The 24,629-nt window shown below is 41.0% G+C and overlaps 1 long non-coding RNA gene across 1 annotated transcript in view; it reads left to right on the top strand.

Annotated features, from left to right (window-relative positions):
* Positions 1-4,894: 4,894 nt before the first annotated feature.
* The window catches only part of LOC132668496 (uncharacterized), an 82,843-nt gene continuing 63,108 nt past the window's right edge, over positions 4,895-24,629 (top strand). Inside the window, exons 1-2 of the long non-coding RNA XR_013555887.1 lie at positions 4,895-4,964; positions 19,265-19,332. This is a non-coding gene — a long non-coding RNA (uncharacterized LOC132668496). The remainder of the gene's footprint in view (positions 4,965-19,264; positions 19,333-24,629) is intronic.

Below are 24,629 nucleotides of genomic sequence, written 5' to 3'. Positions count from 1 at the left end.
CAGCCTATGCCAAGACAATTTTACTGAGAGTTGGCTCGCCTTCTGATCTGTCTGAGTTTCTGTTTAGTGACTGAGTTTCTGTTGGTTTACTCAAGAGACACCCTCCCTTTCTGCCTGCCTTCCTTCCTTCCTTCCTTCCTTCCTATCTTCATTCATTTCTTCCTTTTTCCTTTTCTTTTTATAGTTCTCTGTTTTAAAACTCAAGTATAGATTTGTGTAGTCACTGCTACAATTAGAATATGGACCAGCTTTGTCACCCCCAAAACTCCTTTATGCTATCCCTTTATAGTCACACTCTCCCCTCTCGCTGCCCCTGGGAACCACTGACCTGTTCTCCATCACTATCATTTTGTCTTGTCAGGAGTGACATCTAAATGGAGTCATATAGTGTGTGACCTTTTGTGACTGGCTTTTTTCACCCAGCATAATGCCTTTGGAATCATCCAAGTTTCTGTGTATTATACCACCTGCTCTTGATCTCCTGTGTATTGGATCAACACCACTGTGCCTGCAATCTAGAGACTGGAATGTTATACTGTCTGTTGTTCAGCTCTTACTATAAGCCTGTGTTCTTTTTAGGCTCACTTATTTGCAAGGAACAAAGACCCATTCAACCTCACCCAAGAAAAATAGAGTTTATTATAAGAATTGAGGGCTCTCCCAGGAATTCAAAAATAAGATTCTCATCATGACCAGGTCTGGAAATGGGAGGTGGTTTTGGATCCAGGGCAGCCTTTGGGGAAAGTCCATGATCACAGTCCCTCTTTCAGGAGTTGCATGGTCTCTCTGTGTAGATGTGCTTTGTCCTTACTCTTTACCAGCTAGCTTTCCCTGAATACATATGCTATCTACTTCCTTCCTGCTCAGCCTTAGTACTTAGCCATCACGTTCTCTCCCACTCCTGCCCTTAGAACATTCCTGATTCCAAATGGGGCTTTGTATCCAAATTCCTGGGGAACAATCTGCTTGGTTCTGCTTATCTTTTAAGCCAGGTCTCACAAGTGTCTGGCCATCTGATGAAATGCCTGCCCTGTTCTAAGCACCTGTGTTTAGTGCAGTGACGTGCAGCAGATTCTTTAGAAGAGGGAGAGTTGGAGAGTGAGACAGATCATGAGTGAGCCCTCTAGTATTTCCCATTAAGAAAGTAGTCTTTATGAAGGAATGTTGACAAGTCCATTAATTTCTTCAGATGTTCTGTTTGTCATTCTTTGATCAGAACAGACCATAGGAAAGATGCAGTCAGACCATCTTGCTTGACTTTCAGCAGGCTGCTTTCCCTGAGCTGTGCTTTGTTACCCTGCTGGCTTTGACTAAGAGAAATTACAAGAGCCACAATGAAGTTGTGACTGCATTTTAGGTTGGTGAGGACATTATCCATGCGGTGCTTCTAATATGATGCTTCATGTGAGAAATAGATTTTAGTGAAAAATTTAAGGACACACTTTATTTCCTCTAAGGAATTGGCATACTTCCTTCCTCCTGAACAAAAAAACATGGGTAACTCATCACATCTCCCTCTGCGTTGGTGCCCAGAAAACTCAGTTCTCAGTAAATCAAGGTTTGGCTACAGTGGCTGCCCAGCTCCTGATGGTCTCCATCTCTGTGTTCCTGGCCTGTGTCCTATTCTTATTCTTCTTGATCCTGAATGTTAAATATGCATCTGTTTCCTGTGAGCCACTTCATAATATTTCAAAGATTAGTATAAACAAACAGACAAAAAAAAAACATGCTGGAGAGAGCAATGGGGCTTAGTTCCAAGACCCAGGCTCCTGTCTTGACTGTTCCATTAGGTCTCTGGGTCTCTGGGGCTTAGTTTCAAGACCCAGGCTTCTGTCTTGACCATCCCATTAGGTCTCTTCCTAAGAGCTAATGATAATAGTCACAGACTTCTCAAGCTGTGAAAAACCTAGGCACTCACAAAATAGCATATACTGAGCATTATATCAAGAGTTATAAGAACATACCTGCATAATCTCATTTAATCTTCACATACCAAAGGAAATTGATATTGAAGAAAGTTACTTAAAACTCACTAATACCAGACACAAAAAGAAAATGGTAACTATGTGAGGTGATTGGTATGCTAATTAGTTGGATTGTGGTATTTCACAATGCATACATATAACAAATCGTCAAGTTGTACACATTGAATGTATACAGTTTTTAATTGTCAATTATACCTTAATAAAGCTGGGAAAACAAAAACAAAAACAAAAAAAGCCAAACCAGACCAAAACTAAAGCTCACTAAGCATCACTTCTCTCATTTGTTAAAAGGAGAAATAATACCTTCCCTCTAAGGGTCTGATAAAGGTTAAATGGCATGAAAGATATATAATACCTAACACATGTGTGATACATAGTAGGCACTTAAAAATATTAGCAACCTTTCCTACCTTGTCCAAATGTACACCACCAGGGGCCTCTCCTATCATCTTTGGTGAACTTCCTATCCTACATGTGATGTTGGATGTTGATTTAATCCAATCTAAATGTCTCTTTAGAGCTTTGGTTCTCTTGTCTACAAGTGCTTAACTTATTTGACTATGTCCAGGGCAGCAGTGATGCTTAACCTCCCTTGCCCAGTTGCAAGCATAGAATGATTAAAAAAAAAAAAAAAGAATGATAATTCCTGGCAAGTCATTTTGGATGATAAAAATGAGGTTTTACCTGTGGAAATTTGTAACAGCCACCTTTGGGTCTGGGAATTAATTAAGGAAAGGTTTGTTTTCTGAAAAAAATGTAGAGTTGGCCCTGATGGACCATTTGTTTTTCTTTGGAGGGCTAGGAGTTGGGAAGGGGTTGTCATGGAGCAACTTTGGAGTCATTGTTGCTGACCTGGTCTCCCTGAAGGAGCTCACCCACGCTCCTCTAACAGGAACTGCTCCTTGTACTGTGGGCCAGTTGGGAGCCATTAAGCTTGGCTGTGCCTTTATAATCTTTATTATAATCTATCATGGGGCCCATAAGTATTTAACCAAAGAGACTGCTCTTGAGCTCCAGTGACACAGAACAGGTCAATAGCAGGTCAACTGTTTTATAAAGCCACAGGGGCTGCTTAACACAGTGGCACTTGACAAGGCATCATTGCCAGACAGATGTGAAATGGACACTGTGATCCTCTGCTCAGAGCTCAGCACAGGGAGCCAATTAGATACTAGGGCCACCCTCATCTCACCTCCATCTGCAACCCCTTGAAGGAAACACTGATGTTGTCATTAAAAGACCAAAAGAGAATATTTGTGCAGAACCTATGAGATCTCACTTACCTTTCACATCCCTTTAATAGACTGTGGCTTCTAGGAATGATGTTTTCTCATTATTAATAATTTCCTGGACATTATTGCAAACCAAACTGTCCTTGAGACCAGACTGATAGGAAGAATTAGGATATCACATCTTGAGTTTCCACCCAGATGATTTAGAATTAAAGGTCTCTTTCAAATGTTTTTTCTGACCTTCATCTCAGACATTGGATGACTAAGAATCTGCTAGCACAGGGGGTTTTATTCTCTAGCTCCTGACCTTGACTTCAAATTTCGAATTACACAGGAAACCAGAATTTTTATACCTGAGAGGCTCCAGGAAAGGCTAGTGATTGGAAATATCCTGTGGAAGGCTCCAGGGTCATAGAACTCCAATCCAGCCCCACGGAGCTCCTGTCTCACCTGCTTAAACTTGAACTAGAGGGGGAAATCCTTTTTGGGGGAGAATGTTTTTGAGCAATAGACTGGAAGCCCTTGTCTTCAATTCCCTCCCCAAATTTTCATTTCTTATATAAATTTAGACAATTTCTCTTGGGCAGCCAGCCTTGGGAAAGCAGATACAACTTCTGCCTCCCTTCACATAAGCCCTTTCTGAAACACCTTTATGTGAAGACTCGGGACACATTTGTATTAATTGACTCCCTGCAAAGAAGGGGCAGAAGAGCCAGAGATGTAGTTAATTGTAGCCCCGTCCCTCCCAGACAATGACACTATTGTCCAGAATCTCCAGGGCCTTCAGTATCTTCCCAACTAGACTGTCTTCATCCTTTGTGTTTCCCCCTTTCAGGAAACCAGATGTCCTGAGCTTAGCAGAACCTGCAATTCTATCTGACACCTTGATGCCTTCCTTTCCTTTGGAACTTTCCTTTCCAGCAGCAGCTAGAAGCCTCCCCAAGGAGGGTGGGTGCTGAGCAAGTGAGAAAGGGAGAGAGGGGATGAGAACTCCTGGTCCAGGGGAAAAGATGCCAAAGGGGAAAGAGAAAGTCAAACCAGAGCCAAAATGAACCACAAAAAAAAAGTGTGTACATATTTGAGGAATATAGTAAAGCTGTTTTTATAATTATCATGTGAATTTATAATTTAAATCTAAGTTTTAATCATTTTTGACTGTGTCATATAGTAAGAAATAAATTTTGTTGTGACTTAGTTTACATACCCAGTTTTACAAACAACATTCACCATCGGTTCAATGCCTGCTGACATTTTTTTCTGTCCTGTCCCACTCCATTTTTTCCTACCAAACCCCACCTTACTCCATTCAAACCTTTTCCATTCCATTTCATTTTTTAGAAAAAGAGGGAATGTTGGCTACCCACTAAATTAATTTCATGATCCATTAATAAGTCATAACTGGCAATTAAAAAATAGTGATTTGTTAAAATTCATGGATGTAGACTTCTGTGTTCCTAGACTTTCAGAACTGTAGACCATCCATTCTAGTGTAACTTCACTTTCCAAGTGAAGACACTGAGCCATAAAGAAGTTGTAATTCATCCTTGATTATACAGCTGGTTGATGGTAGAACCTGTATTCTTTCAGAATTCACATTGTGATGCAAGAGGGAGCACAGGGTGGGACAAAGAGGCCAGGGCTGGAATTTGTAGACATGTTTTGTTCAGAACTCTGTGACCTTGAGAAAATTACTTAAAACAAATTGGCCACAGTTCTCATAAAACGTGCTGCTGTGAGGACCAAATAGGTAAAACATGGGAGAGGGTTTGTAAGTGGATGACATCCAAAGGTATGGAATAACTATTTTCCAGCCTTTTTGCATCTGAAAGGGCAGGTATATCTGAATTTCAAGAGCCCTGGCTTTGGGACTGGAAAGAAAAAGTCTATGTGGGAATTGGCCTCTCTCTTTTCATCATCTACAGACTCCCAGCCCCCCTACTTTGCCTTCTCTTTTTTAATGATTTTTCTTCTTGGTTTTATCTTCTCATTTCCTGATGTTTCTTCTTGGTTTTATCGTGTCATGTGATGATGTTCACAACTAAGATCTTTGTCAATGTGTCTTGGTTTTGGGGTCTTCCTAAATAATTCAAGGTCAATGCATGGTTAGAAATAAACAGTCCATATGGGGTGATAAACATACTCACAAGTGTCTTTGCAGTTCTGTAGCAGCCACTGGACTGGTGTCTCTCTAAGTGTGGGAAATGGAAAGGGGCAGATTAGCCATCTGGAAATTCATCTAAGATGTTCCATCTGTGTCTTAAGAGAATGTGACATTACATAAAGAGAATTAGTAGGAATGAGTAAGACATGTGGGTCTGCTGGTCCCAAGGTAGATGCATATTGCCCCTGGGGCTTTCAGATACTTGAGATTTTCTCTGATATGGAGGTAAGCAGGTGTGAATGGTCTCACACCAGGAGAAGCCCTTCTTTCTTGTGGAGACTTCAGATGGCATCTTGTTCACAGGTGACTTTGTCGGGAAACAGTTTCAGTTGGCATCAACCCCTGTGAGGCATTTGGCTTGGATGTTCAGGTTCTTCAGGGGTGAGCTATCTCAGGAGACCCAAGGAGGGTTGTGATGTGTTGTGGGCTATCCTGGCAGCTCCCCAGATTTGGACTGCCCTAAGTGCTCTCAGAAGCACAGTTGAGCTTGGTCTGGCCTCATGGTCACCTTGGGGCCATTTCTCTGCACTGCTTTGGAAGAGGTTCAAGGGATTGGGGTTCACTCCTCTAGGGACCTTGATATGTCTTAGAACCATAAGAGAACTTTGCCTGCAGAACATTTTCATAAATCCATCTGCTTATTCTTCCTGTTCCATATTTGAAAGATATGGCAAGGATAAGGCTCATTTTGTTTTTTTCTCCTATCAACATAAATTCTACTCAAATATCTGGTTCAGTTTCTTTAGTAATTTATGCATTCTCAGCTCAGTGATTTTCTGCAGAAGCAGCCTTTTATGAGAAACTAGAATTTTCCTGGGGAGAAAATTGCCTTCTCTGTCACTGTAGTCTATATTTGGTGCATAACCACCTGTGTGACATGACCTGAGTTTTCACACTTAAAATGAAGAAGCTGTACCTAGAGAGGACATCTTGTGGTGGTTAAGAGCACAGATTTTGAGAGCCAGGCTGCTTGAGTTTTGATCTCTACTTCACTTACCGGGGGTATGACCATGGGAAAATTACTTAACCTGTGTTTCAAATTTTTTCATCTATAAATTGGTGATGGTAATAACAGTATCTATGTCATGAAAATGGTGTAAGTTAATGCAGTGCCCAGTTATAGTAACCGCTATCTGAGATTTAGTGGTTTTCTCAGACAATCTCTAAGGTTCTTTGTACTTTTAAAAGGGGGTGATAAGAGTATAATAGTGCCATTTTACATGGCATTAACTCTTGTTTATAAGACCTGTCTCCATATATTAGCCTCTGCATGAGGAAATTGAGGCAGAAAAGAGGACTTAAGGACATACTTTAAAAAATTTTTTTAATTTCATATTTTTCTTAAAGTTTATTTATTTATTTTGGGGGGGGAGAGAGAGAGAGAGAGAGAGAGAGAGAGAGAGAGAGAATGCACACACACACACACACAAGCAAGGGAGGAGCAGAGAGAGAAAGAGAATCCCAAGCACTGACAGTGCAGAGCCCAATGCAGGGCTCGATCTCATGAACCGTGAGATCATGACCTGAGCTGAAACTAAGAGTCAGACAGACGTTTAACCAACTGAGCCTCCCAGGGCATACTTTTTAAGGGAAACAGATGAGTCTAAAGCTGAGCCTTCTGACTTTGCTTTGGCACTTTCCTTACATGACATCATTCAACTGGGTATTGATGTTTCCCTCTTAAATGGTTCTCCTCTTGATACCTCTTATTGTATTAAGACAATGCCACCATTTTCCAAAGTACTGGTTACCACCAGAGATCTCAAAGCATCCAAAACTTTTCCTGCCCCTTTCTATTTTAATTAAGATAACACTAGCTGCTATAAGAGATAAACTAAAAACTCAGTGGCTTAACACAATAGCAATTTATTTTTCACTCATGTAAAGTACACTATCAGTGTTTTCAGTTCTCAGTTGGTAGAGAACTGAGAACCACATGGTTATTCAAGGACACAGGCTTCTTCAAGAATATCTCCTTCCTCTTCCAGGACCTTGGAATTCTCCTTCTGGGTGGTAGATGAGGCAAAAGATCATGAAGGTTTTTCACCTGCTTTGAGACCTAAGCAACATGCCATCATTTCCTTTTACATTTGAATGGCAAAAACTACTTGTGTGGCCCCATCTAGGCATAAGGTGTGTAGAGAAATGTAGTACCTGGCTGGGCAGTTGCTTCTTGACAATACCTTAGGGAAACATAAATTTTTGGCCATCAGCTAGTCATTTGGCCACACTTATTCATCCCACTTTCAATCACTTGGCGGATCATGCCTATTCTCTCTCTAAGTTTTCTCTTGTATTGGTTCTCTACTTCCATTTCCGTTGCCACCACCCTAATTCAGGCCCTTCTAATCTCATCCTAAGATACTATCACCCTTAAGTGATTTCCTTGCTTCTATTTTCCACATTTCCCCATGTCTCCCACATGCCACAGCCAGATTAATCATCCTGAACTACTTTTTCAGAATGTCATTTTCTTTTTCTAAAACATTTCTTAATGTTTGTTTAATTTTGAGAGAGAGACAGAGTGTGAGTGGGGGAGGGGAAGAGAGAGAGGGAGACACAGAATCCAAAGCAGGCTCCAGGCTCTGAGCTATCAGCACAGAGCCTGATGCAGGACTCAAACTCACAAACTGTTAAATCATGACCTGAGCTGAAGTCAGACGCTCAACCAACTGAGCCACCCAGGTGCCCCCAGAATGTCATTTTCATAGGCTCCATTCAGCAACAACTCAACATTGATGGGGCTCCTATTCACACTGTGATAGGCACTGAAGGGACCCAGAAATGAATAATATCTTGTCCCTGCATTTAAGCTGCTTATAATGAGCTATGGACTAGGACAGGGAATAAGTTCTGGGATGGAAGTACCAATAAACTGTTCTATGTGTATAGAGGAGGGAAATATTAATTTCTTAGAAAGGAAAAACAATTCTAGTTGGGAATTATTAAGGAAAGTGTTGAAGCACAAGACTTGGGAGAATATAACGAGAGTATATGTAGTTTCTGAAAGAGCTCAAATCTTTGGGCCACGGTGAATTTCATTCCAGGAAGCTGAGAAGATATAGCTATAACTGCTGAGTAATTGGCTGACTTTTTAAGGCATGGTAGTGATTTGGAAAGGTGCTGAGGGATTGAAGATAGGTAGACTTCTGAATTAAAAAAAAAGAAGGTAGGAAGTTCTATATTCTGTAGTCTAGTGAGTTTGATATCTATATCTTAAAAAAATTTTAAACTTATTAGTAAGTAGATGAGATGAACCTGGGTTTGCTCTGAACAAATCCTCTTAGATTGGTCTTGTTTTTTCCTCTTTTAACAGTCATTAGATGGGACACCTGGGTGGCTCAGTCGGTTGAGCGACCGACTTCAGCTCACGTCATGATCTCATAGTTTGTGAGTTTGAGCCCTGCATCGGGCTCTGTGCTGACAGCTCAGAGCCTGGAGCCTGCTTCAGATTCTGTGTCTCCCTCTCTCTCTGCCCCTCCCACGCTCATGCTCTGTCTCTCTCTGTCTCAGAAATAAATAAACGTTAAAAAAATAAAAAAAAAACCCAGTCATTAGAGATGAAGATCAATGGTAGATAGAGGTTCAGTTTATCTGTAGTTCAGCTAGCATTTTGATCAGTTTGAACAAAATTCTTATGGAGAAGTTGGAACAGTGTGGTCTGGATGATGGTATGGTTTGGTGTATTAAGTTATTAAATGAATTCACTTAAATTTGAAAAAAGGTTTATAAAGATGTTCCAGGAACCTGTTATTGCTCTCACCTTTCCTGTAAAAAATCACTGATTTTGGTGGAAGACTTGATGCTCAAATTTGTGGTTGATATGAATTTGGGCACTAAGCTGGTATCTTTAAAGTAGTGAATTTTTTAAATTCCCTGGCTACTTTTCTAAACTTGAGTTTGGAATGAAAAAAGACAAATGAGATATGGTCCTCCGTGTGATAAATCTCCTCTGTATATGTTTATCCCCTCAAGAAAAGATAGAAGCTAAGAGTTTCTAATTATATTTCAGCTCAGAATTGTTCATGTATTAAAAGTTAACTTTGTACCAGTCAGTACCACTCAGCCAGAAGGATGTTCTTACTTATTACATTTAAAAAAGAAGTGACCAAATAGAAACTAGATCCTAAATCCTCTGCCTGAGTTTTAGAGGAAATAAGTTAATGAATTATACTGTCCTGCATACTTCCCCAGTCCCTACTCTGCTCCTACTTCTGAAGAAATAGCCTTGGGGAAAAGGGTCAGTGAGAGGTTGTCTGTGCTCTGATGAACAGAAGTTTGGAAATTCTGCATAAATGTGTGAGCCCTGAGCTCTAACTGGAAGTGTTGTGGTTGTGTCTGAAGGCCCAACTCTACTCCCGTGGGTACTCCAGAATGAAAGTCAAGGGGCCTGCTAAGTTGAACCATGGTTTAGATGGAGTGATTAAAGTCATAACACCATAGCCCACTGCATAGCAAGGAGAAGGGCACTGGAGCATCTTCTACTCTTGGGACACAGGTGAAGGAATATGGGGTGGGTCCATGCTCCTAATAAGTGGGCTTCTTTTTTTTTTTTTTTATAAATGCCCAGTGCTAAAGAGTGCTTACTTCTGTTGAGTCATGAAAGGGGCTATCTTCTGAGTCAGCAAGACCTATATCTGAAAATGTTGAAACAGAAGCTACATGGCCCCTTGCTAGTCATGTTGTAGAGGGCATTCCTAAGCAGGGCAGAGAGCAGGGAGGCTTTAGGAGGAGAATCCTTGGAACATTTCTTTGAGTACTGAAAATATCCAAACTCCCAAGTTACCAGTTATAGCCTCCACTGTCTGGTTAGGAGCTAACTTCAGCATCAGAAATATCTGTGTTTTACTCCAGCTCTGCCACTTAATTTTGAAACACTGAACAAGTTAGTTCACCTTTCTGTGCCTCAGCTTTTTACCTATCAAATGGGGGATATAATATTAGTCTATCAATAGTTAACTCCTCAAAAGACAGCTAAAAACTCCATTGATCAAGCACAGCTCAGTTTACTAACTTCAGTAAAGATGGGATCACCATTTTCCAAAGTCTGTAGTGTCTCAGATGGAATAAGTCAGAAGGAGATATGTACAGGGTTTTAGAGCCTGGACTGTAGGACTGTAAGTGGGTCTTGAAGAGCGGAAGAGGTTGGAATTTCAGTTTAGAACAACAGCTCTGGATTAGTGGGCACTGTGAGGCAGAGGTCCCAAAGTGAGCTCTTTTAGGGACTTCACAGTCTTATCTTCCAGGAGTAAGTATTTCAGGAACAAGTAGCTCAACTATTTTTGCCTGGTCCTACTATTGTTTCTAGGGATAGGAAAGTTTCCATTAATATTTACCTCATAAGGTTGTTATGAAGATTCAATAAAATAATGGACAAAAGTACATAAAGTGCAAAAATAAAATCCAGCAGCGGCTCAGCAAATTTGGTCAATATTAATGATTGTTGTCCATTCCCTTACACTTCCGATGTTACTGTGGCCAAAGGAAACCCCACCTTTATATGTCAATATCTTTATAAATATCATCCTGTCATCCTGGAATTTCCTCTCTCAACTTCCGCTGTTCTAGAGAAATACAAAACTTCAAAACTTCTCAACATCCTTTTCTCCACGCTGCCTTCCCAGACCTCTCCTAATAGGAAGGATTTTGTCTTCTGAACTGCATGTGTTCATTTGGAGCTCTTTCTGATACTCATTGCATTCTGCTTTCTACCTGTGATAGTTATGTGCATTTAGATATAATGTCTCCTGTTAGACCCTAAAATCATGCTTTTGCCCCCAGATAGGCACCTCTTCCACCCCAAGTGCTCAGCCCGGAGTCTTGTCTGTTCTCTAGATGCTTGCTGATTTAATAAACGTAATTTAGGGGTGCCTGGGTGACTCAGTTAAGCGTCTGACTTCAGCTCAGGCCATGATCTCACTTTGAGCCCTGTGTTGGACTCTGTGCTGCCAGCTCAGAGCCGGGAGCCGGCTTTGGATTCTGTCTCCCTCTCTCCCTACCCTTCCCATGCTTGCACTCTTTCTCTATCTCAAAAATAAATAAACATTGGGGTGCCTGGGTGGCTCAGTCGGTTGGGCTGTCGACTACAGATCACGTCATGATCTCGTGGTCTGTGAATTCGAGCCCCGCGTCAGGCTCTGTGCTGACAGCTCAGAGCCTGGAGTTTGCTTTAGATTCTGTGTCTCCATCTCTCTCTGCCCCTTTCCTGCTTGCTGTCTCTCTCTCTCAAAAATAATAAACATTTAAATAAATAAATAAATAAATAAATAAATAAATAAATAAATATTAAAAATTTTTAAAAAGTAAATAAACATAACTTATTATTGACCAAGCCTAAAATTGGAGACCTTAGATAAGAACTGCAGCTTAAGCAAAGCCTGGGTCTTTTTTGCCTACTTTGCACACAGTAGGTGAATTCATTGCCTTGAGCAATCTGCAAGTGTGACTGGATGATGCCAGGAAGATAATAGAGAAGAGGGATGTGTGCAGAAATAGCAAATAGGCAGTGGCAGGTCATGCAGAAAATGATGGTAAGGGAACATAAAGAACTAGTAGTTAAGGTCAGAGATATGGGCAAAAAAGAGTCTTTCAAATATGGAATGTTGGCTATAATTCAGAGCTACAAATCTAACTAGGAAAGACCAACTAGCAAATTCATTAAATGATTCTGTTTCCCTTAGGACATGGTTACTGCTTGCTAGGTTACCACATTGATCAACGTCTCTCCTCTTGGCATATATCTGGCAGGTTCCACAGTATTTTTGAAGTTAACCTTGGAAATAGAGACCTAATTTTAAAGTTAAAAACTGATTATGTTAATTTAATATTCATTAAAGCTCCCATACATAATTTATTAAACATTTTAATGAAAAAACATGTCACATTGTTTTATAAGACTAGCTAACATTTTATAAATGTGGCGCTTTATTATACATTAACTCATAGAATCCTCATATAACCCTATGAGGCATTTATTTCCTCCATTTTCCTTGTAGGTTAAGTTACTTGCCCAACATCTCTTAGCCACCAAATGGTGGAGTCCAAATTCAAACTTAGGGTGGCTTTACTCCAAAGTCATATTATTAACCACAGAAGTAATTGAATATACACATATTGATATATATATTGATTATTAAATAAGGCTCTCATCTAAAAGCAAGATTGTTTTGCTAAATGCAACTAATTTTTTGGGATGGGGGAGACATTGTGGAAGAGATAGTATATAAATATTATATGTTAAATTATATAAATTTTTCCAAAACACTTACATAGGTTAAATTACATATATATATATATATATATATATATATATATATATATATATATATAATGCATATATAAAAATTCAACTAATTGTTAATATGAATAAAAATCTATTTCCATGAAATTTGCTTAGTAGTCCTTAGCTATATCAGTTTTACACACTGTATGTACATGTTAGGGTTGCAAGAGATATATATTTATTCATAAATGTAGGGGGAATAGACCAGAGTAGTCAAGGAATATCGAAGACTCAAAGTTTATTGCTTTATTTACTTACATAAACTAACAAGTATGAAATGAACACAGGGCTCTTAGACCCTTGAGTGAGCTCTGGAGTTTAGTGTAATTTTTTTTTAGTTGTTTTATTTTTCCTACCAAAAGCTAGTATGTTCATACAGAAACATAGGAAAGTGGTCAAGGGTGACAAAGCCTGACAATTGACTTTGCCTTTAAAATAGGATAATGTATATCTTTTCATATAGTTCTCTTGTCCTTGGAACCCCAAAATAAAATATCTTTCCTTAGTCACTTGTGGCTGTCCCTTCAAAAATTGACTGGGACTCTTACTAAAGTTGCATCATTTTAATGAGGTATTTCTGGTGTTTCTTGTGCTACTCACTTTTTCCATTTTCTAGCAGGTGGGGAGAAAGCATTTGCTGCTGCAGCCTAGGGATGCATAGCTCCCAGCCCTGCCCTGTTGGAGGGTCTACAGTCAATCAGTGTCTGCGGTCAGTCAGCTTCTGTGTGGTTCTTCTGGCAGCACATCTGTGTGTCCTATCCCGGGAGTCCACACAGCGCATAAGCCATTCTCAGTTGTGTAGAGTAATTCTCTTACCACCACCCTGCCTTCTCATGTCGTTCATCTCACAAATTTTAGACCAGGCCTTAGAGATCACCTGGTTTCCTGTTTCATTTTATTGACTGGGAAACTAAGGTCCAGGTAGGCCTAGTGGGTCTGGAAGTGTGACCCTCAGACCAGCAGCATCAGCCTCCCCAGGAACTTTCTGGAAATGCAGGTTCTCAGTCAGATCTCACCTGACCCCTAGGGACTCTGAAACTCTGGGGGTGGGGCCCAGCAATCTGCATGTTAAGCAGCCATTCAGAGGATTCTGATTCATGCTCTTGAGCCATTTGTGCAAGGTCATGCAGCAGCCAGAGGGACGCAGACCCGGGTTTCCTGACCCCCAGTGTAGACCTGGAACCCTCTGCATCTGCCTCTTCCTGAGCTTCACTCCCTACGTGGGGTTTTTTTCCCCCCCTTGGCTTTTTTTTTTTTTTTTTTTGGAAGCTGGCGTTTGTTCATTTAGTTTTTAATGAGGTCGGGTCTAGCTGCCTTTTCCCTCTCGCAGCTTGCTGAAAGATCTAAGTTCAGGAGCTATTACCTAATTATATTAATTTCATGTCTGGGGATTTTAACAATTTCTTCAAATTGAAGTTTTAATATTACCACAAATCCTTGCCCTGAGCAGAGGTATTGTTAGTTTCCCTCGTTCATACAGGTTTTTCTGTGCATTTCAAGCCAAGTTCAGCAGCTGAGCAGATGCATTTTCTTTCAGTCTTCTGAGTAGACAAGAAAGGCTTCTGTCCTTTCATGAGCAATATTCTTTCTCTAGTGACGGTTTTGATCCTATTCTGACAAAACCGCACACCGGGATTGCCCCTTTCAAGTCCGCCTCTCAAAGCACCAGCTGCAGCACCACTCCTCGACCTCCCATGTTGAGAGAATGGGGCTCTCCGGAACTTCTGAGGTTCACCCTCTGCCTCAGTGGGCCACAGGCAGGACAGACACCCTTGTATGACCCTCTTCCACTGTTCTTCAGGGACATCCTCCCTGTGGCTGAGCTTCCAAGGGGCTACACTCCCTTTAATCTCCCTTGTCTCAGCCTGTATTTCCTCTGGGCTTCCATCCTGAGGCTGGAAACCTGTTGTGGTCACAAGGCCCTGGCAGGAAGCTGTGCGTTTTATGGCTTTTTTTCTTCCAGGACAGAAGTTTGCAGGGCTGCTGAAAGGCACTTTTGAGCTCCACTAGGCTTCTGCTTGGTGCAAGGTTTACTAATCTGGGCCTGGGAAACTCTGAGGGCCATGGAATATTTTCTTTTTTTCATCTGCCTCTTCCTCCACCCCAGGGGAGCTCTTTCATTCTGGACCTTCTCCAAGTGGTTAGCCTAGGCCACACCCAAACTGGAGAGCTCTTGGGAGCCTGGAGGGCTTCTGGGACTGAACTCTGGAACGAAGTATACTCCAGGGGGACCCCTGAACCAACACCCTGAGTGGGCCCTCTGGCCCAGAGGGCCTGGACTTGACCTGGCTGCCCAAAGACTCCTCAGGCTGAGACCGGCCCTGGGGACTGATCAGAGCCCAAAGAGCCACAGGGAGAGAGAGGAGATTTCAGGAAAGTTCTGCTAGGTATTTGGATCTATGACATTTGTTTACTTGAGGTCAGATTTTCAATACCGAAAACTGTTCAGTGTCTCTGGGCTTGGGTTTAATGAGTACACTTTTACATGATGATTCTGTTTACATAAGGAACTATTGTGGAGTCCCTGCTGATGTATCAAGAATGACAAAGATAATAGCTACTGTTATGGAGTACACGCTGTGGCTTTCTGTCATAGGAGCTTTATAGCCATTGCCATGAATCCTATCCAACTGGCAAGGTGGATAGATACTATTAGCCTCATAAAACACTAACCAAGTGAGGAAATTTAGCGACAGTTTTCTTTTTTCTGTGAAGTTTTGGTATGGAGTTTAGGGCACATTGACTCTGAAGTCAAACAACCAAGTTCAAATCCTAGCTCTGCCATTTAGTATTGTAAGATCTGGCTACACTCAAGAGCCCACTGCCTCAGTTTCCCCATCTGTAAAATGGACATAATAATGGCATCTACTTTAGGATGCTTATGTAAAGATTTAAGAATTAGTATACATTAACTACTTAAAAAACACCTGGCATGAAGTAATCACTATATGTATGCTGGCTAAGAGAATGGAAACCTGAACAAAGTACTGTTTCATATTATTTGCCAAATGAACTAATCCTTTAAAGTAGGTTTTTCTACATGTCTAGTACTTATTTCATGGCTCTTTTCAGTGCTAGGTAATAAAACAATTCAGGGCATAGTAGGAAAGTCCAGGAGGGGATATGCAATTTTTACTTAGAACAAATAGCCCATTTATCACTCCCCTCACCCCCTCCCCTGCTCTCCCACCTCTTCCAGAGTGCTCTCTGGGCACCCTGCACCTTTGTAACTCTTGTGGCTGCAAATCACACAGCAGCCAGTGCTGAATCCCATTTGCAGTACAAAGAGACTGCCAGGAAGGAATGGGCTTAATTAGTAAGAGATGTTCAAGGTAAAGCCTTTACAAAAGAGCTAACTATGCTGTGTTAAAGGAGAGAAATATGATGAAAGCCACCATTACCGGAGCCAGGATGATGCATATATTTCCTTAGCCTTTGCCTGCCATATCACATCTGCTTCGATGTCCCAGCTCCAATTTCAGGGTAGTTCAAAGCTTAGATTTCTGACTAGAAACCATGGAACAGTGTAAGATACCATCAGATCTGTAACAATTTCGGCCAATTAACATGCCAGCTTGGGGAAAATGTAAGTGAAAGAAACAGAGACCTATCTCCCAGAGCTATAGGTGAGAAACAGACATAGAAGTAGCCTTTCCCAAATACAAGTAGAAATTTCTAAGCCTGAGTCTGAATATAAGCACTGTGGGGGCAAAACATTAACTGAGTGATGAATTTGGATGATGAGACAGAAACAACTGACATGAGGTGGCAACAGTTTTGCAGAGCTGGGACTTGACCAGATTACTGGGGGTGGGGGAAGGGTGGGAGGGTGTTGGTAAGAGGGAAGGAGAGGGAAGGTTAGCATAAACAATAGAATCAGAAATCTCAGTTCTAATGTTGGCCTTGTCACTTGCCAGTTTTGTGATATTGAATGAGTACCCCTGTGGGCTGTAGGTTTTTAAGGTCTTACATACTATTCTTAGTGACCTCCATATATGCATTAAGTTTTGTCCAAGGTCTTTAAGGAAGAGACAGAGAATCTTCTCTAACAACTTGCTAAAGGCTTCAGAGAGATCTCATTTGGAGATGGGGCCAACATTTATATGACTTAAATGGAATATTTGCTTCTCTTTAATTTATATATCCTCTCCAGCAGGAGGTGCTGTATCTTAGAATTTGTGGCTATTGAAGAAACAATTTCTAAATCACAATTAAGTAGCTATTAACTATTTCCTGGCTTTATTTATGATCACTAGTAAGGCTTGTGTTTTGTTTCTAGAACTGACCTGGGAATTTAGGGAAAATTCTTTGACCACACTCAATGTGTAGATTCTATTCTGAACTTTCTAAAGTTGTTATGGTTCTTGAGGGTGAATGAAATTTGTGTTGGTTTTTTTTTTTAATATGAAATTTATTGTCAAATTGGTTTCCATACAACACCCAACAGGTGCTCGTCCCAACAGGTGCCTCCTCAATGCCCAGAGGGTGAATGAAATTTGAAACGATATGTAAACTGAGCAAAGGTGGGCATTCATTCATTCAACACATATTTAACAAGCCCTGACTATGTTCCAGGCATTAACTAGGTACTGGGGAGATGGCAGTGACAAAGGCAAACTCTGCTATGACATATCAAAAATCTGTGTGTGATAATTAATTCCATGTGCATTTACAATGGGACAGGATAAGTTTCATGATAGCAGAAGTGTAGGAAGCCTGGCAGAGACTGTTAGCCCTCACTCATCTATCTACATTTCTACATTTCTCAGCCCCTTGCATTTGATAGCATTGTGTGATTGTCACCAAAGCCATGTGAGTGGAAGTGATGTGTCACTTTCATCCAGGGTACACTCTCTCCATGCTCACTCTTACCTTGATAACTTTGGAGGCCTCATATTCCAGAGAACATAGCTATAAGATGGAGGAGTGTAGGCCAGTCTGCTTCAGACATGTGATGTGAATGAGAAATAGACTTTTAATGTCAGTGTCATAAAAGACAAAGAAAGACTCTGGAAATATTCTAAATTAAAGGAGGCAACTAACAAATGCAGTATCTACCTCTAGAATGAATGGGGAAAGGGGAAAATGCTACAAAGAATATTATTAGATCAACTGACAAAGTTAAAATGCAAATATTAGATTAGATTTTTAAAAGTTTTGTATTAGTCTAAACCTGTGAAGATGACAGTTGTACTATAGTTATGTAAGAGACCTTTCTATTGTTAGGAAATATACACTGAAGTATTTAGGGACAAGAGCCATATGTTATGTAACTTACCCTTAAATACAGATGTAAATGGGGGTAAAATGTTAACAACAGGCAAATTTGGGTAAAAGGTATATGGATGTCCCTTGTACTGTTTTTAGTTTTGCAACTTTTTGTAAGTTTGAAATTATTTCCAAATTAAGTGCTAAAAAATAAAATGTTACTAAGTCACTAAGCTGTTAGAGTCTATTGTTGCCAAAGTGTAGCCCATATTTTCTTGTCTAGTACAGATGGAATTGGGAATATTATTGCAGGGCTAACCAGTTAATTTAGAGGTCGAGGAAAGAGTTCCTGGAGGAAGATTGTTTGAAAAATAAGTAGGAATTAGCCAAGTAAAGAAGGAGGAGTATTCCAAGCAGAGGAACTATATATGAAAGCTGGTAGTGAGAAAGGGCACAGTACATTTACAGAACAGAAAGAATTCAGCATGCCTGGGACATAGAGGGTGAACAGGGAGAAGGTGGGAAACGAAGCTGGAGATACAGGCAGAGCCAGGTCCCGAAGCACCATATAAGCCATGGTAAGGTGTTTGGATTGTATACTAAAGGCAGTAGAAAACCATGAAAGATTTTAAGGAAGAGAATGCCATGATAATGTTTCATTTTAAAATGGATTGGAAGGGAAGAACACTATTTCAGGAAAGCTCAGTGGGGTAGTGGCCATAGGGATGGAGAGATGTGGGAGATTTGAGGTTTGAGAGCTGGTTAGCAGATGAAGTCTATTGTCCTAGGTGATTGATGGATGAGAAATGGGAGGCATGAATAACTCCCTAATTCTGGCTGAGGGAATCTGGTAGATAGTCCTACCATCTAAGAAACCCAGGAAGAGGGTCAGGTTTATCAAGGGAAAATAATATGTTCAGATTGGACATTTCAGTTGGGACATCCAATGGCGCAATGGTCAGGAGGCAGTTGTATACATAGGCAGGGAGCTCATAAAAGAGGTCAAGGTTACAGGTAAAGATATGGGAGCTCCCAGAACCTTCATGGGAGTGCTGAGGTCACCAGGAAGAGGGTAGAGTGGAGAAGAGGGCCTAAGGCAGAACCCATGGGGCAGTAGCAGTATGGATGGGTGGAGGACTTGATACTAAGACAGGCTTCAGCAGTGCCAAAGGAGATAGGCTCTTGCCACTCTGGTGTCTCAGTTTCTGCCCTTGAAAATTAGTCCTAGCTCCTGGGGTAGTTAAAACTCTGCTAATTGATACTTAGACAAGGAATGAGATTAGATCTGGAAGCTTCAAAATAGCATGTTTTTACATTTACAAGGGATTTCTGCATGTTTAATGATTAAAGTATTTTCTACAGTTAGTAAGTGATCTGTTGCCACTTCATTTTATAGATGGGATCGTGGAGTTCAAGAAGCCGTAAATGCTCTGCTTTCTGTTCCTCAGGGATTTGGCTGGCAAGGTAGGAATGGGATGCCAAGCTTTTGGCTTTTAGATTTAGTGTAATTCCAAATTAATTATTCATAGGTCAAGACATGTTACAAATGCCTTTTTGTATTCTTTTTAGGTTTTAATCCTCATTTTTTCTGGTTCCATTAACCAGTGCTCCCCTTTGCACTATGTGTTTTTTGGAAGGCTACATGGAAACAAATTTGTAGTCATTCAATTGATCACCGTCCTTGGATCCCTGATTCCTCCTCATGCTTCACGACCAGGTTTAGGTGTGCTCCTGGAGGCATTGCTCTCTCTTCCTTGCTAGGCTGCGCTAAGTGCCCAAGGGCAAACTTCCAACATTCTGCTGACAAGGTCTGTTTCTTGTGGTTTTCTCCCACGAGCCTGTGGGCACTGTGAGCGCCAGGATTGGGTCTGGCTGGTTCATCCTTGAATGAACACTCCTTACTGAAGGGGCTGAAGGCTCAGATGGTTAGAACATATCTGAATTTACGTGTATGTAATTACATTTGCATTTATATATGTTGGGGCTTCATGTTCAAAATTTGAATTTTGAATGTAGAGATAGGTGGTGGGTGTGATTCTTTTGTGGGTCTGTCACTGACTATTTCAAGGCAGCAGAATGATCCAGCCATCCCACTTTTGGGTACATATCCAAAGGAAGTGAAATCGCCATCTTGAAGAGATACTTGTGTTCCCATGTTTATTGCAGCATTATTTACAATAGTGAAGACATGGAAACTGACTACGTGCCCACTGATGGATGAATGAACAAAGAAAATTATATATATATATATTTTTTTTATATAATATAATATAATGTAAGAAAATTATATATATATATTTTATATAATATAATATAAATATAATATATAATTTATATATAATATAATTTATATATAATATATAATATATTGAATATATATAATATATAATATATAATATATAATATAATTTATAATATATATATATATAATCTCCTTCTTGTAGAATCTAAAAAGAACTAAACTCATAGACACAGAGTAGATTCATGGTTTCCAGGTTGTGGTCATGGAGGGTGGAGGAAATGAGTCAAAGGATACAAACTTTGAGTTATAAGATGAAGCAGTTCTGGGGATCTAATGAACAGCATAGTGATAATGGTTAACAATACTGTACTGTGTACTTGAAAGTTGCTGAGAGAGTAGGTCTTAATTCTCACTACTCACCCCACCTCCCACAAAAGTGAGGTGATAGATGTGTTAACTAACCTTATTGTAGTAATCATTTTCACATTCAATATATGTGTGTATCACATCATCACCTTGTGCACCTTAAACTTACACAATGTTATATGTCAGTTACATCTCAATAAAAATGGAAAACTCTGCAGGCTTAGCCACGTATTCCGGGTTAGCTTCCTTTCATACAATTGTCAACTTTCAGAGTTGGCCATTGAGCCCAAATCCCTCTCCTCTGTGGGTTTCTCCCTTCTACATTCTCCCTACCCTGTGTATTATTTGGCTTTTGGCATAGAGTAATTTGGCCTTGCCAGCAATTTATTGGTCTTATTCTATAGGACACAGGTGGCTAGTCATCTTTTATAAAACTAGCACACAGCAGACTCCTAATTAATGATGATGATGACAATAATATAGTGATGATTGAACTAGACACCTTCTGTTAGTATTGTATCCTGTAGGGACTGCTGTCTTCATTTGTTTGGATCAATGTCCTTGTACTACAACTTGAAAGATGATTGTGTGTGTCATAGAGGTGAGTATCCAGGTAAGCCAGCAGCAGACCTGAGCCCAGAAAGGTTAAGTAACTTGCCCTATATCACATACTTAATAAAGTGACAGAGATAATGATTCAAACCCCGGTCTGAGTGACTGAAACCCATGCTTGGAGCCCCCCAATCCCACCCCGCAGGATGCTGCAATTCTGAAGAGTTGGCTTGATCACATAGTCAGAAAGGCCTGGAGAAATACCTGAGGGCCTTTCCTCCCACCTGAAATCAGAAAAACTAGAACATGGTGTCCCATGTGACTATGTTGTGACCACTGAGGAGTTAAAGGCAGATCTTAGGATCTGCCTGGAGCAGGCAGAGCCTTTGGTAATAATCACTTCACAGCTGTTCTCAAGACAGTGTGAGCCTGGGCATTTCTCTCTTCCGTCTCCTTTCAGTACATTCTTTCTGGCTCGGAAATATTTAGTGTGGCTGTATTTGAATTGTTGAAGTTACAGCATCTGGTATTTTGTGTGCATTTTCTCTGAAATTAAAAAAAAAGGGGTGAGTCTTATTGTCCTCCCTGGGGTAAAATCTCAGTCTCTCTCTGTGCCCACCCTCCCCACCCGCTTTTTAATTTTAAAGCATTTCTTTGGCACATTCTCCTCTCTTCAGGCTATATCTGCCTTGATGAAATTCAGGTTTCAAGAGTGTCTGCTCTGGTTCCAGCAGGATTTTGAGGACTTTTAAATTTGTCAGCCAGTTCCTTTAAGCAATGGGCTACCCTTTCAATAATTAAAGGAGAAACCCCAAAGCTATTAACAACCTGCCCTTCCTCTCTTTTCTTTCCCCCACACTCGTTCCAGCATTTTTGGTTAATACCACTGCAGTTAAATTAGAAAACAAAATCTCTGTGGGTGACCAGGCAAAATTTATTAATCATACAACCCTAGCAGACGGCATAGCCCTAATACAAATATTTGTGCTTCTGTCACTGGTACTCATCTGATCACTGCCAAGCAGTGACAGATTTTAAAGACAATCACATTAAGTATTAATCAAGCTTGAAAGATGCAGCGACGCAGAGGCATACTAACGAGTAGGCATTTCCTGCCTGCTTTCTGCACTAACAGCATCCCATGCCAGTGTATTATTGAAAATGTTCTTCTCCTTAATAAAACATCACTTTCAGCATGCCTAAAAATCTAAAGTGGCCATTGGCTCGTAGGTGGCCTCAAATGACACAGCTCCTACTAGATTATGTCCTGGGCTCTAGGCTTCCCTGACTATGCTCACTTCCTTTATTCTAGCTTCTTTCTTGATGCTGGGGTGTCAGCAGGTGCTAGATGTTTGGTCTGATGATTAGAGAACTCTTGGAGGTTAGAAAAGTGAACCAGTTTATGAAAAAGGCTGGGTCTGGAAGGAAGAGAGAAAATACCGTAGGAGAAGGACCTGAGTACTGGTGAGAACAGGGGGTGACCACATCTGCCTGGCTGGGGTTGGAGAATAGCTAAGTCAGGTGGGTTGGCAAAGACAAGAAATTAAGAAAGAAGTTCATACTGCTTTGATGAAAACTTCTATTGGCCTGAGGAGGCTCTTCAAGGATAGAAAGCATCCTGGAGGGTAGAGTTGCTGGTCTGTATACTCTGGGAAGTTGGTCCCAAAGAGAATGGAGCTAAGAGACGACTTAGATGAACAATCCAGGATGAGTCCATTGATACTCCAGGGATGCAGAGAGGAAGAATCAGAGCTCCGGTCCCACCACAGAGCCTCCTTGAGTTATTCAGTCATTACCCACAGCAGAGGGACCCCAGAGGCTGCGTAGCTGTTCCAAGTTCCTAGGTATTAATGTTGAAGAAAGAATAGACAGAGTTATCCAAAAGAGAAGTGGGCTGGCAGCTCAGTTGGGACCTCATGGGACCTTGCCCAGCTGGAGTCACCTATTTAGCTTTTTGGTTTCAGAAACATGAGTGTGTTCTGAGAAAGCCAGGCTAAGGAAATTGACTCACACTCACCAAACTCACATGAGCTTGATGTATAAGTAGAAAACCCCAGTTACTTGCTTCTAATGAGAATATATAACTATTGGGGTGGTGTGGAGTAAATATGTATTTATGTGTATGTTAATCTGAATTGACTGCTTGGCTCCTTCCCTCTGTGTAGGTAAATCCACAAGTTATAATTTAAAAGTTTTTTGTTAAGTACAAGCTCATAAAAAGGACACATCATCCTCTTGGCAGTACTAAAGATGTGCCAATAAATTCTTACTGTTTGGTCTTTATTTGTCTTGACTCCTTGAAAGTTGACCACTTCCCACTTCCATGAAAGAAAGACCACTTCCTCTCACTAAATTTTCACACAACCTTCTGTACAATTAATTGGGTTCCAAGTCATTTCTCAGAGATTAAAACGCCTTCATTTAGGGTGTTTGGGTTTTTTCCCCCAAGGGGGTAGGCAGGAGTTAGAAGCCTGCAGATGAGATACGAGGTAGAGGAAATCAGAAGATAATTATCTCTTGGTAACTCTATCAAACAAGCAACCCATTTAAGCCCCCAATATTCCTCTCATCCCTTATTGGTTGAAGGGGGGGCAGATCATAGAATTATAGAGCTTAGGAAGAGGCCTTGGAAATAATGTAACCTAGCTCCTTGGGTTCATATAATTATCTGTTCTTTTGGTCACTTGTATTAACTTCTCATTTGTAAATCTCCATCTTTTCCTTCTTCTTTTGTCTGAGGAGTAGATGTTTTTCTATCAAAACACACTACTCTCCCTTCTAGGTGCTTGATCCCATTTCCTTTATTGTGACTGTATCACTTATTGTCCAAACAGGGACAATACTGAGAGTCACGGGGCTATGATTAAGAATGAAGTCAGGACCACAGGCACAACCAGCACAGCCCTGAGAAATCTTGGACGCGTTGTCACCACCATTTCTGCTACCCCCTCCCCACCTTTACACCTTGATTCTTGACTTGACATAGTTCTTGTTTCAGTTGCTCTTTCAGTCTCTCCTTTTTATCTGCTTCCACATTTATCGTGAGCCATCTTTGTGATCATCCTTAGGGGCTTGGGGTGTGGTTTGCCTCTTGGGTGAGACTCTTCTTCTGCCTTGTGGGGGAGTGAGGAGGGGAGGGAATGAAGCTCGGAAGCTCTTTTCCCAAGTGCTCCCCCAAAGGCAGATATTTCTCTAGTAAGAATGCTGAGTAAGAGGTTTGAGGTAAGAATGCTGAGAGAAATCGTTTTGCTCTAAGAATTTTTGCTGCTGCTGCTGCTGCTGCTGCTGCTGCTGCTGCTGCTTCATGGTTCACTCGTCCATGCCTGCTTTCTTCTAACCCTGCTCAGAATCCCTCTGATTTTCTCCATCCTTGCTCTCCTTCTCAGCTCTGGGATTCCTCCCTCAGGCCACCCCTCCTTGAAACACATTGCATCCAAAGACAGTAAGCTCTCCAGGGAGGGAGGGACCAGTGCAGTGCAGGTCTCCCTAGTGAACTTAGTGCAGGACCCACCTCAACCAGCTTTGTTTTGCCCCCTGGCATGTAGTAGGGAGCCCAGGGTACAGTGGCAACTCCATAAATACCTGTTAACCAGAATAATAA

This window comes from Panthera onca, chromosome B3 (genome assembly GCF_046562875.1).
Source record: "Panthera onca isolate mPanOnc1 chromosome B3, mPanOnc1 haplotype 2, whole genome shotgun sequence".
In the NCBI taxonomy this organism is placed as follows: Eukaryota; Metazoa; Chordata; class Mammalia; order Carnivora; family Felidae; genus Panthera; species Panthera onca.
Note: the sequence above shows the minus strand (reverse complement) of the source record. Positions and strands in the feature narration are given on the sequence as shown.